This window comes from Eleutherodactylus coqui, chromosome 12, assembly GCF_035609145.1.
Source record: "Eleutherodactylus coqui strain aEleCoq1 chromosome 12, aEleCoq1.hap1, whole genome shotgun sequence".
Taxonomy (NCBI): Eukaryota; Metazoa; Chordata; class Amphibia; order Anura; family Eleutherodactylidae; genus Eleutherodactylus; species Eleutherodactylus coqui.
Genome location: NC_089848.1, coordinates 132,669,281 through 132,682,530, shown reverse-complemented (window position 1 = coordinate 132,682,530; position 13,250 = coordinate 132,669,281). Strand labels below are relative to the sequence as shown.

The following is a 13,250-nucleotide window of genomic DNA, read 5'->3' as shown; positions in this document are numbered from 1 at the left end:
GTTGTGCGGGGGGTTGGGCAGCATGTAACCCAAGAGAAGAGGCAGCAGTGTGACCCACAGGCAGTGATTGTCCTTGGTTGCAGGTAGTGTGGTGCTTAGCTAAGGTGTCCCTTGCTAATGAGGGTTTGTCCAAAGTAAAAATTGTTGGGGGGGGGGGGCGGGGCAGACTCTAGCCCTATTGTGGCTTAATAGTGGGACCTGGGAGCCTGAGATGCAGCCATGCATGCTGCCCCTGCCCTTCCCTATCCGTTTCTGTGGTGTTTCCATGACGTTCGGATGTTTTCCAGAGTTTCACAAGTGAAGACCTACGCGGAGCATCAGCCATATACAAAAATGCTCGAGTTGCCCATTGACTTCAATGGGGTTCATTACTCTAAACGAGCTCTCGAGCATCGCGAAACATTCAACTCGAGTAACGAGTACCCGTGCATTTTGGTGCTCGCTCATCTCTAAGGAACAACTATGACTCTTCCTTGAGTGGCCCTGACAGGTCCCTGACTTGAATCCAAACAAGCATCTCTAGGGAGACCTGAAAATGGCTGTCCAGAGATGGCCCCCATCCAATCTGACAGAGCTTGAGAGAATCTGCAGAGAAGAATAGCAGAAAATCCCCTAATTCAGGTGTGCAAACCTTGAGGTATCACACCCAAGAAAACTGAAGACTGTAATCACTACAAAAGGTGTTTCAACCAAGTATTGACTACAAGAAATCACAGTGGTATAGAAATCTATATATGAATTTTGAAACCCTTCACAGATATAGATAAAAATTAATGACGTTTATTAAGTTATTTAAAAGGACATGGGTTTACACTAACAAGAACACACACACAAATGAAAAACAAGAACAAGGAGAAACCAAAGAATAGGACCCTGGTTTATAGTAAACTGGGAGATTCAGCTCTTTAATGATAGAGAGGTAAGTATATTTATCCCTTTTGGTGTATGATTGAATAACCTTGCGGGATTAGTGTGGACATAGCTTGTTGAGGAGTGGATGATATCCAGTACGTCAGATCTAGATACACCGTTCGTGTTGGGATATCCTCAAACCCAGTATGTATATGTCCTTAAATGATTGAGAAAGAAATATCAATCTAGACCTCTATTTGTATACTGGATCCCCAGTGGTGCCACATTAGTTTGAAGGTTGTTTTACCCGGGGTCTGGTTATGGTGCACTTAGATAGTATTGACCAGATCCCACAAAAACACACTCTTTAAATACCAAGATTGGCTCTGGCGTATGGTAGGTGGAAATTTACCGATTAACCGTTCGCCAAAAGGTAATGTAGTGGCGTCTAAAAAGTAGACTTATGCTCGGAGATAGGCTCGACGCGTTTCCCTATCCAATTTATTGGATAGTTCCTCAGGAGCAAAAGGTACGTATACCATCAATACATCTTTAGTCCTTTTACTGTGGACCATTCAAGACCAGGGTTGGTAAAAGAGAGAATTTCTCAAAAATAAATTGATTTTTTGATGAATTATGTCACCGATTTCTTGTTAAAAGAATGCCAAAAATTATATAGTATGCATTCCAACTCTTTCTCTTCTGGCTAGGTGTACCCCTCAAATATTCACATTGGCTGTTAAGCCGATCGGTTTTTTGGATATAACCGTCGGTCCCATCAGTCATTAAGTGAAAATAGACTAGAGCCAAGTAACCCTTGGTATATATCAGTGGTTCAGCAGGAAATTGTCCTAGTCTGAATTAACACCGATATGACCTTGGTTTTCTATATATCTGAATGCTCAGTCTTTTAATTAAGCTATTGAGAGGTTGCATAAGCAGGGCCCCCACAGGTTAGTGAATGGCACCTGTTTTATCGGTGATATGGCTATCTGTCAGTTTCTACATAGCCAAAATATCACTCGATAATAATACTGCAATGTTCAGAGGGCAGATAGCAGAGAAAAACCCAATTGGCAGTTACAGGGTTAACGCTCGGCAGAGCAGTTGCAGTTGTAATTACAAGCTCAGCAAAGCAATTGCAGAAAAAGCCTAGACAGGAGGACAGCACCACCTCTAGAGATTAGCCCCATCCACAGTCAGATGGGACCTGGGTAAGTGGTCCAAATAGGGAGAGCAAGAGATAATGCCTGCGGCTCTGGTGGTGAGCGGCCGGCTATAAGGTGGTGAAGCTAATGTCAGGGGTTTTAAAGGGATCACTCCTCCTCTAGAGGGGAGGAGGAAGGACTGGGTGGCCTATCAGAGCCTTAGGTGGGCGGTCCTATCCGCGCTTGTATACTTCTCAATATATGTATCTGTCAGATGTTCTTACTTATTGATTTTCCAACACTGTATTTTAGGGCAGGGTTACCGGCGACCGAAACCGCAGAATCGCTGCAGTCGATCGCCGCTACTGCCACCCGATCGCTATCCACGCTAACGGTGTTGTCGCTTCCGCGTTCCACCCTGGAACGCTCAGCATGATGCGTAAATTACGTCATCACGCTAATGGAACGCCTCTTGGTGTAGCGCGGTGACGTCGATAACGTGCCGCGTCACCGTGGGCGTGGTCGAAGCCGGACGTGTGAGGTGACAGCGCTCCAAGCTGGAACGCATTGCACGTAATACAGTAACGTCACCACGTTGAATGGATACCAGATAGGCAGCGCCGCAGCTACGTTACCAATGCGTTCCAAGCCGGAACGCATCACGTGTTGCGCCGGCTCCGTCACCATCGCTGACCTCAAACACTTGGAGAGCGCTATTGGTGACGAACAGCCTCATACAGTGGGCGGGGCAAGCTGGTCCAGGTGATGTATAGAAGCGGACCCATCGGTGGAATAACGCCAGCATACGTTATAGCTCATAGTAAGTTGTAGAGAGTATATATATAGAGGCGGAGTTTCTGATGTTGATCATAATCAGGCAATGTAGGCTATGAATACGGGATTACTATAGTATTGTTACTAAGTCTCCAGATATAAACCCTTTTTTTATGCATCATAATATAATATAATAGTTTCAGCACTAGCTTAGTCAGATGTAAATCCAATCAGATTACATTGATGCCTATTTGATATGTCAGAAGTCATAGATATAGGTGCCTAATATTTGAATATACATGGACAATGCCGTAGGGTAATACCTTACTATATCAATTTAAAGGTCCAGTAAGTAGTCATATTTTGAGGAATTAGGTAGTCAAAGCTTATAGAAAACAGTTGAAATTCAGAATTGCGTTGAGGCCGTCCGGTTTAACTGTGTTTAATCTAAAGATCCAACTGGCTTCCTTTTGCAGGAGTTTTTTATCAATATTCCCGCGTCTTGCATTGGTTCGTAAAAGTTCAATGCCTTGAAATTTTAAATCTTTTACTTCCCCATTATGGACATCGCGAAAATGATCTGCAAGTGGGGTCGATTCGCCTCGGCAAATGTTGCCCACGTGCCCCAGGATACGCCGCCGGAATTCTTGGATGGTCTTTCCGACGTAGTTCCTGGGGCACGGGCAGGATGCCATATAGATGATGTTACGTGTTTTACAATTTATAAAGTCACGGTTTTGATAAATCTTGCCTGTGCTTGCACTCGTGAATGTGTTACTCTTGAGAATAAATTTGCAAGCTACACAGTTATGACAGGGAAAGGTCCCGGATGGTTTCTGACTAGTAAGCCAGTTCTCCTTAGGCTCTGTTGTCAGATGACTCTTCACTAAATGATCCCTGATGTTGTGTCCTCTCCGGAATGTGATCATCGGATCAGATGGCAGAGTTTCTGTAAGATCCGGATCGTTTTTAATTATACTCCAATAATGTTGGAGTATTTGTCGCACTTTATATGTGTCAGTATCAAAGGTTCCAATTATCCTTGATATCGGAGTCTCATCTCTTGTTTTATGAACAAGCAGATCCCGTCTTGATTGTTGTTTTGCATATTCATATGCACTCTCGATGATATTACATGGGTAGTCCCTGTCCAGAAATCTTTGTCTTAGGCCCATGCTTTTCTGTTCAAACTCATGGTCATCAGAACAGTTACGTCTAACCCTCAAGAACTGTCCTTTTGGGATACCGCGTTTAAGGGCAAATGGGTGGTGACTATCCCATTTAAAAAGGCTATTCGTCGCTGTTGTCTTTCGATGAAGTGTGGAGGAGATAGTACCATCCTCTCTTTTAGATAACCATAGGTCTAAAAAGGCTACCGATTCCAAATTAATCTCTGCTGTCAGTTTCAGATTTAAGTCATTGATGTTAAGTGTATTTATGAAACTTTGAAGAGATGTTTCGGTGCCTGCCCATAGAATCAAGATATCATCTATAAAGCGTAGCCATAATATGATTTTGTCCGACCACTCATTGTTGGTATAGACGAACTTTTCCTCCCACCAGCCCAGGTAGAGATTGGCGTACGATGGGGCACATGAAGTCCCTATCGCCGTCCCCCTGGACTGGTGGAAGTACTTCGTATCGAAAAGAAAATAATTGTGGGTTAACACAAAGGACAAAAATTCCAGGACGTGATGACTATGTTGCGAGAATTGGAGACCCCTTTGTTCAAGAAAAAATTGAGTCGCTTGGATACCTCCTGTATGAGGGATGGAACTATAAAGAGATTCCACGTCGAGAGTCACGAGAAGAGTATCTGGATCAACAGTGATTCCCTCCAGCATTTTGAGAACATCTGTAGTATCTTGTACATGGGACCTTAGTGAAGTGACGAACGGCCTCAAGATTTTATCTATATAGACACTTAAATTTTGTGTAAGATTATTCACTCCGGAGACTATAGGTCTTCCACGGAGAGGATTGAGTCCCTTATGTATTTTAGGAAGGGCATAGAAAGTCGCAATGGTCGGATGTTCTGGATAGATAAAGTCACATTCTTTTTGAGTAATGCATTTAGCTTCAAGAGCCTTTTGTAAAAGATTTCTGAGTTCCAACTGATAGCGTAAAGTGGGGTCAGAGGATAGTATGTGACTTTATCTATCCAGAACATCCGACCATTGCGACTTTCTATGCCCTTCCTAAAATACATAAGGGACTCAATCCTCTCTTTATAGTTCCATCCCTCATACAGGAGGTATCCAAGCGACTCAATTTTTTCTTGAACAAAGGGGTCTCCAATTCTCGCAACATAGTCATCACGTCCTGGAATTTTTGTCCTTTGTGTTAACCCACAATTATTTTCTTTTCGATACGAAGTACTTCCACCAGTCCAGGGGGACGGCGATGGGGACTTCATGTGCCCCATCGTACGCCAATCTCTACCTGGGCTGGTGGGAGGAAAAGTTCGTCTATACCAACAATGAGTGGTCGGACAAAATCATATTATGGCTACGCTTTATAGATGATATCTTGATTCTATGGGCAGGCACCGAAACATCTCTTCAAAGTTTCATAAATACACTTAACATCAATGACTTAAATCTGAAACTGACAGCAGAGATTAATTTGGAATCGGTAGCCTTTTTAGACCTATGGTTATCTAAAAGAGAGGATGGTACTATCTCCTCCACACTTCATCGAAAGACAACAGCGACGAATAGCCTTTTAAAATGGGATAGTCACCACCCATTTGCCCTTAAACGCGGTATCCCAAAAGGACAGTTCTTGAGGGTTAGACGTAACTGTTCTGATGACCATGAGTTTGAACAGAAAAGCATGGGCCTAAGACAAAGATTTCTGGACAGGGACTACCCATGTAATATCATCGAGAGTGCATATGAATATGCAAAACAACAATCAAGACGGGATCTGCTTGTTCATAAAACAAGAGATGAGACTCCGATATCAAGGATAATTGGAACCTTTGATACTGACACATATAAAGTGCGACAAATACTCCAACATTATTGGAGTATAATTAAAAACGATCCGGATCTTACAGAAACTCTGCCATCTGATCCGATGATCACATTCCGGAGAGGACACAACATCAGGGATCATTTAGTGAAGAGTCATCTGACAACAGAGCCTAAGGAGAACTGGCTTACTAGTCAGAAACCATCCGGGACCTTTCCCTGTCATAACTGTGTAGCTTGCAAATTTATTCTCAAGAGTAACACATTCACGAGTGCAAGCACAGGCAAGATTTATCAAAACCGTGACTTTATAAATTGTAAAACACGTAACATCATCTATATGGCATCCTGCCCGTGCCCCAGGAACTACGTCGGAAAGACCATCCAAGAATTCCGGCGGCGTATCCTGGGGCACGTGGGCAACATTTGCCGAGGCGAATCGACCCCACTTGCAGATCATTTTCGCGATGTCCATAATGGGGAAGTAAAAGATTTAAAATTTCAAGGCATTGAACTTTTACGAACCAATGCAAGACGCGCGAATATTGATAAAAAACTCCTGCAAAAGGAAGCCAGTTGGATCTTTAGATTAAACACAGTTAAACCGGACGGCCTCAACGCAATTCTGAATTTCAACTGTTTTCTATAAGCTTTGACTACCTAATTCCTCAAAATATGACTACTTACTGGACCTTTAAATTGATATAGTAAGGTATTACCCTACGGCATTGTCCATGTATATTCAAATATTAGGCACCTATATCTATGACTTCTGACATATCAAATAGGCATCAATGTAATCTGATTGGATTTACATCTGACTAAGCTAGTGCTGAAACTATTATATTATATTATGATGCATAAAAAAAGGGTTTATATCTGGAGACTTAGTAACAATACTATAGTAATCCCGTATTCATAGCCTAAATTGCCTGATTATGATCAACATCAGAAACTCCGCCTCTATATATATACTCTCTACAACTTACTATGAGCTATAACGTATGCTGGCGTTATTCCACCGATGGGTCCGCTTCTATACATCACCTGGACCAGCTTGCCCCGCCCACTGTATGAGGCTGTTCGTCACCAATAGCGCTCTCCAAGTGTTTGAGGTCAGCGATGGTGACGGAGCCGGCGCAACACGTGATGCGTTCCGGCTTGGAACACATTGGTAACGTAGCTGCGGCGCTGCCTATCTGGTATCCATTCAACGTGGTGACGTTACTGTATTACGTGCAATGCGTTCCAGCTTGGAGCGCTGTCACCTCACACGTCCCGCTTCGACCACGCCCACGGTGACGCGGCACGTTATCGACGTCACCGCGCTACACCAAGAGGCGTTCCATTAGCGTGATGACGTAATTTACGCATCATGCTGAGCGTTCCAGGGTGGAACGCGGAAGCGACAACACCGTTAGCGTGGATAGCGATCGGGTGGCAGTAGCGGCGATCGACTGCAGCGATTCTGCGGTTTCGGTCGCCGGTAACCCTGCCCTAAAATACAGTGTTGGAAAATCAATAAGTAAGAACATCTGACAGATACATATATTGAGAAGTATACAAGCGCAGATAGGACCGCCCACCTAAGGCTCTGATAGGCCACCCAGTCCTTCCTCCTCCCCTCTAGAGGAGGAGTGATCCCTTTAAAACCCCTGACATTAGCTTCACCACCTTATAGCCGGCCGCTCACCACCAGAGCCGCAGGCATTATCTCTTGCTCTCCCTATTTGGACCACTTACCCAGGTCCCATCTGACTGTGGATGGGGCTAATCTCTAGGGGTGGTGCTGTCCTCCTGTCTAGGCTTTTTCTGCAATTGCTTTGCTGAGCTTGTAATTACAACTGCAACTGCTCTGCCGAGCGTTAACCCTGTAACTGCCAATTGGGTTTTTCTCTGCTATCTGCCCTCTGAACATTGCAGTATTATTATCGAGTGATATTTTGGCTATGTAGAAACTGACAGATAGCCATATCACCGATAAAACAGGTGCCATTCACTAACCTGTGGGGGCCCTGCTTATGCAACCTCTCAATAGCTTAATTAAAAGACTGAGCATTCAGATATATAGAAAACCAAGGTCATATCGGTGTTAATTCAGACTAGGACAATTTCCTGCTGAACCACTGATATATACCAAGGGTTACTTGGCTCTAGTCTATTTTCACTTAATGACTGATGGGACCGACGGTTATATCCAAAAAACCGATCGGCTTAACAGCCAATGTGAATATTTGAGGGGTACACCTAGCCAGAAGAGAAAGAGTTGGAATGCATACTATATAATTTTTGGCATTCTTTTAACAAGAAATCGGTGACATAATTCATCAAAAAATCAATTTATTTTTGAGAAATTCTCTCTTTTACCAACCCTGGTCTTGAATGGTCCACAGTAAAAGGACTAAAGATGTATTGATGGTATACGTACCTTTTGCTCCTGAGGAACTATCCAATAAATTGGATAGGGAAACGCGTCGAGCCTATCTCCGAGCATAAGTCTACTTTTTAGACGCCACTACATTACCTTTTGGCGAACGGTTAATCGGTAAATTTCCACCTACCATACGCCAGAGCCAATCTTGGTATTTAAAGAGTGTGTTTTTGTGGGATCTGGTCAATACTATCTAAGTGCACCATAACCAGACCCCGGGTAAAACAACCTTCAAACTAATGTGGCACCACTGGGGATCCAGTATACAAATAGAGGTCTAGATTGATATTTCTTTCTCAATCATTTAAGGACATATACATACTGGGTTTGAGGATATCCCAACACGAACGGTGTATCTAGATCTGACGTACTGGATATCATCCACTCCTCAACAAGCTATGTCCACACTAATCCTGCAAGGTTATTCAATCATACACCAAAAGGGATAAATATACTTACCTCTCTATCATTAAAGAGCTGAATCTCCCAGTTTACTATAAACCAGGGTCCTATTCTTTGGTTTCTCCTTGTTCTTGTTTTTCATTTGTGTGTGTGTTCTTGTTAGTGTAAACCCATGTCCTTTTAAATAACTTAATAAACGTCATTAATTTTTATCTATATCTGTGAAGGGAAGTATTGACTACAAGGTGTAAATACTTATGTCAATGAAAAATTATAGTTTTTTTTTTTTGTTTTTTTTTATTCACAAGCATTTCTTTACAAATAGTGCACAATTTTTGGGACAAACGATTTTTTTTTACATTTGCACAAGACCAAAGTCAATAGAGGGGAGTCATATACTTGAGTGATGTTTTCAATGTGTGCACTCTGCTGCTATTTTATTTGCGCAACCAAAATGCGCACACAAAATACGCCTATGAACCAACCATAGGCGTACCATCAGGGGTCGCAATAGCGACCGGAACCCTACACTAAGGGGCCTCTAAGGCCACCCTCCTCCATACACAAATCCACATTCAGTGCATAACCGGCTAGTCATACTGTCAGCCACACCTCACTAATCACTCGGCCGGAAGTGTGACCAGCCAGAGAGGAAGCAGAGAAGAGGAGAAGGGAGGCAGACGCTCAGCACTGCACAGAGTGCAGCAAAGTAGGATGATGATGTCCAGGGGCGTATCTAAAGGCTTAGGGGCCCGGGTGCAAAAGTTCAGCTAGGGCTCCCCCTGGACCTCCACTCCACACTCCCCCATACCCATACCTAAATCGTGCTGCATAAATGATCTAGCCCCGTAATCTTTCCAAACATGACCCATACCTAAATCATGCTGCATAAATGATCTAGCCCCATAATCTTTCCAAACATGACAAATTTCCTGCACATGAAAATGTGTTTTTTAGCCCTGCAGGCCACTCTCACACACACCGCTTTTTACTGCTATTATCATGGTGTCCCGAGCGTATGCAGAGAGCAGCGTGTCACTCACCTGCTCTCACGGCCCCAGCTCTTTCATGTGCCCGCTGCCAGGCAGCCGGCGCAAGCGCAGAGCGGAGCTGGCGGCCAGGGAGTGACGTTTCTGTGGGGGATCTGCGAGCCCCGCACAGAAATAGAGCGTGCCGCGATTTGTTTGCCGCGCGAGATTTTGTGCGGCCAAACCACGTCCGTCTGCCTAGGATTGCGTTTGCTAATGCAATCCTATGGCAGCTTCCACATGCGGAAATTCCGCGGGAAATCTCGCCGTGGAATTTCCGCCCGTCTGCAGGCGGCTTTACATAGATAGATGGCTAGATACATACAAAGATAGATAGGAGGTAGACATTTATGGGATAGGCAATCTATCTCTATCATATCTCCTATCTCATATCTATCTATCTCCCTAATATATAGATAGGCAATCTATCTCCTATCTCATAAATGTCTACCTCCTATCTATCTTTGTATGTATCAGTCATCTCCCTATCTATATCTCGTATCAAGACAGATATGAGACAGATAGATATGAGACAGATAGATATGAGACAGATAGATATGAGACAGATAGATATGAGACAGATAGATATGAGACAGATAGATATGAGACAGATAGATATGAGACAGATAAATATGAGATAGATAAATATGAGATAGATACGAAATAGCTTGATAGATAGGAGATAGATATTTCCTATCTATCTCATTATAGCTCATATCTAGATAGATAGATAGATAGATAGATACGAGATGATAGATAGATATGTGATAGATAGATATGAGAGAGATATCTATCTATCTATCTCACATCTAGATATGAGAAAGATAGATAGATAGATAAATAGGAGATAGATAGGGGATAAAATATAAATAGATATGAAAGATATATATATATATATATATATATATATATATATATATATATACACACACACACACACACATTATATATATATATATATACACATATACATATACATACACACACACACACATTATATATGTATATATACACACACACACACACACACACACACACCCCAGGGCCCGGACCACTACTTCTCCATGTGACAGCAGCACAGGCAGACGAAGCAGCTTCCGTTCAGCAGGAGGCAGGGGCAGCACATGTGACTGCCTCCCTCCTCCTCCCTGTTAATATCTATATCTAGCTCTAGCTTTCTACCTCATATCTATCTTTCTCTCACATATCTATATCGGAATATCTATCTAACTCTCTCTCATAACTACCCATCTCTCTCGTATCTATCTATATCTATTTTTCTCTCTCATATCTAGCAATCTGTCTATCTCTCCATCTATCTCATATCTACCTCTATCTCACATCTATCTGTTTATCTACCGATCTCTCTCATATCTATTTATCTACTTCCTATCTAGCTAGCTCTCACATATCTATCTATCTCATATCTATATTTATCTAGCTCTCTCATATATATTTAACTATCTATCTCTCTCATATCTATCTATCTATCGATCTGCCTGTCTATCTCTTATATCTACCTTTTTATCTATCTACCTCATATCTATCTAGCTCTCTCATATCTATCTTTCTCCCACATATCTATTTATCTATCTCTCATATGTATCTATCCATCCCATATCTAGCTCTCTCATATCTCTATCTATCTATCTACCTCATATTTATCTCTCTCTCTCTACCATGTATATTTATTTCTCTCTCTCATATCTATCTCTCATATTAATCTATATCTATCTTTTTCTCTCTCACATCTATCTCACTCATAACTATCTCATATCTATCTTCCTAGCTCATATTTATCTGTCTGTCTAATATCTGTCTCATATCTATCTATCTATCTATCTCTCATAACCATCTCTAATTTATCAATCTCATATCCATCTATCTATTCGTCATCTATCTATATCATATCTATCTCAAATCTGTCTGTTTATGTCTCAAGTCTATCTCTCATATCTGTCTCCCATTTATCTGTCTCTTATCTCTTTATCTCATATCTATCTATCTCATATCTGTCTCAAATCTTTATCTCATATCCATCCATTTATTTTATCTCTATCTATCTATCTATCATTCTCTTATCTATCTATTTAATCTCCGTCTCAATTCTCTCCATCTCATATCTATCTATCTTTCTCTCACATCCATCTATTTTATCTCATATCATTCTCCTATCTTTCTATATCATATCTGTCTCAAATCCAACCGTCTATCTGTCTCAAGTCTAGCTGTCTCATATCTATATATCTCATATTTATGTTCTATATCTCTCTATCTCATATCTATATGTCTGCCTATCAGTCTCATATGCATCTGTCTCATGTCTGTCTCCTATCTGTCCCATTTCTATCTACATTTCTATCTCATGTCTCTCTGTGTCAAATCTATCGATCTGTCTATCTCTCATATCTCTCTATCATAGCTATCTATATTTCTCTCGCTCTCATATCTCTCAAATCTATATCTATCTATTTCTTTAACTATATCTCTCTATCTTTCTCATATCTATCTCTCATTTTAATATATATCTATCTATTTCTCTCTCACATCTATCTCTCATAACTATATCTCATATCTATCTGTCTGTCTCATATCTATTCATCTTTTTATGTCTCATATCTCTCATATATATCTATGTATGTCTATCTCATATCTATCTGTCTCTTTCTCTCATATCTATCTATCAATCTTTTTCTCTCATATCTATCTATCCATCTAGCTTATCTCTATATATATGATATCTATCTATCGACCATTCTCCTATCTATCTATATCATATATATTTAAAATCTATCTATATGTATGTGTCTCTGCCTCATGTCTATCGATCTGTCTATCTAGCTCTCTCATATCTATCTTTCTCTCACATGTCTATCTTTAATATTTATGTATCTCTCTCATATCTATCTCATATCTATCAGTCTCTCTCTCTCTCTTTATATATATATCATTCTCATATCTATATCATATCTGTCTCAAATCTGTCTATCGGTCTCAAGTCTATCTGTCTCATATCTATCTGTATGTCTATCTCGCTCTCCCTCATATCTCATATCTATCTCTCTCATATCTATCTCTCATATTATTCTATATCTATGCAATTCTCTCATAACTATCTATGTCTGTGTATCTCTAATTTATCTATCACATATCTATTTGTCTCTTTCTCTCATATCTATCTCATGTCTATCTGTCTCTTTCTCTCATATCTATCTATCTATCTATCTATCTATCTATCTATCTATCTCATATCTATCTTCCAATCTCATATCTATCTGTCTCATTGATCAATTTATCTATGTCTCATATCTATCTCTCTTATACCTCTCTCTCTCTTTCTATCTCATAACTATCTGTGTCTGTCTATCTCTAAACAAACATCTATCTTATATCTATTGTCTGTATTTCTCTCACTCTCTCTCATATCCATCTATCGGGACGCTGTGCTAATAATGGAAAAAAGTGGTGTATGTGTGTGTATGTGTGAGAAAGTGGCCTAAGGGTCTACAAACAAATTTTCATGTAGTGCAGAAAATAAGTCATGTTTGGAAAGATTACGCCAAGGGGCTAGATTATGTATGGAAATTCATATTGCAGCTGTATGCATCATGATTTAGGTATGGGTACAGGGGAAGGGGGC

General features: G+C 41.0%; 1 protein-coding gene across 2 annotated transcripts in view; it reads right to left on the bottom strand.

Annotated features, from left to right (window-relative positions):
* The window catches only part of LOC136586956 (mycocerosic acid synthase-like polyketide synthase), a 121,451-nt gene that overhangs the window by 17,706 nt on the left and 90,495 nt on the right, over positions 1-13,250 (bottom strand). The window lies entirely within an intron of this gene.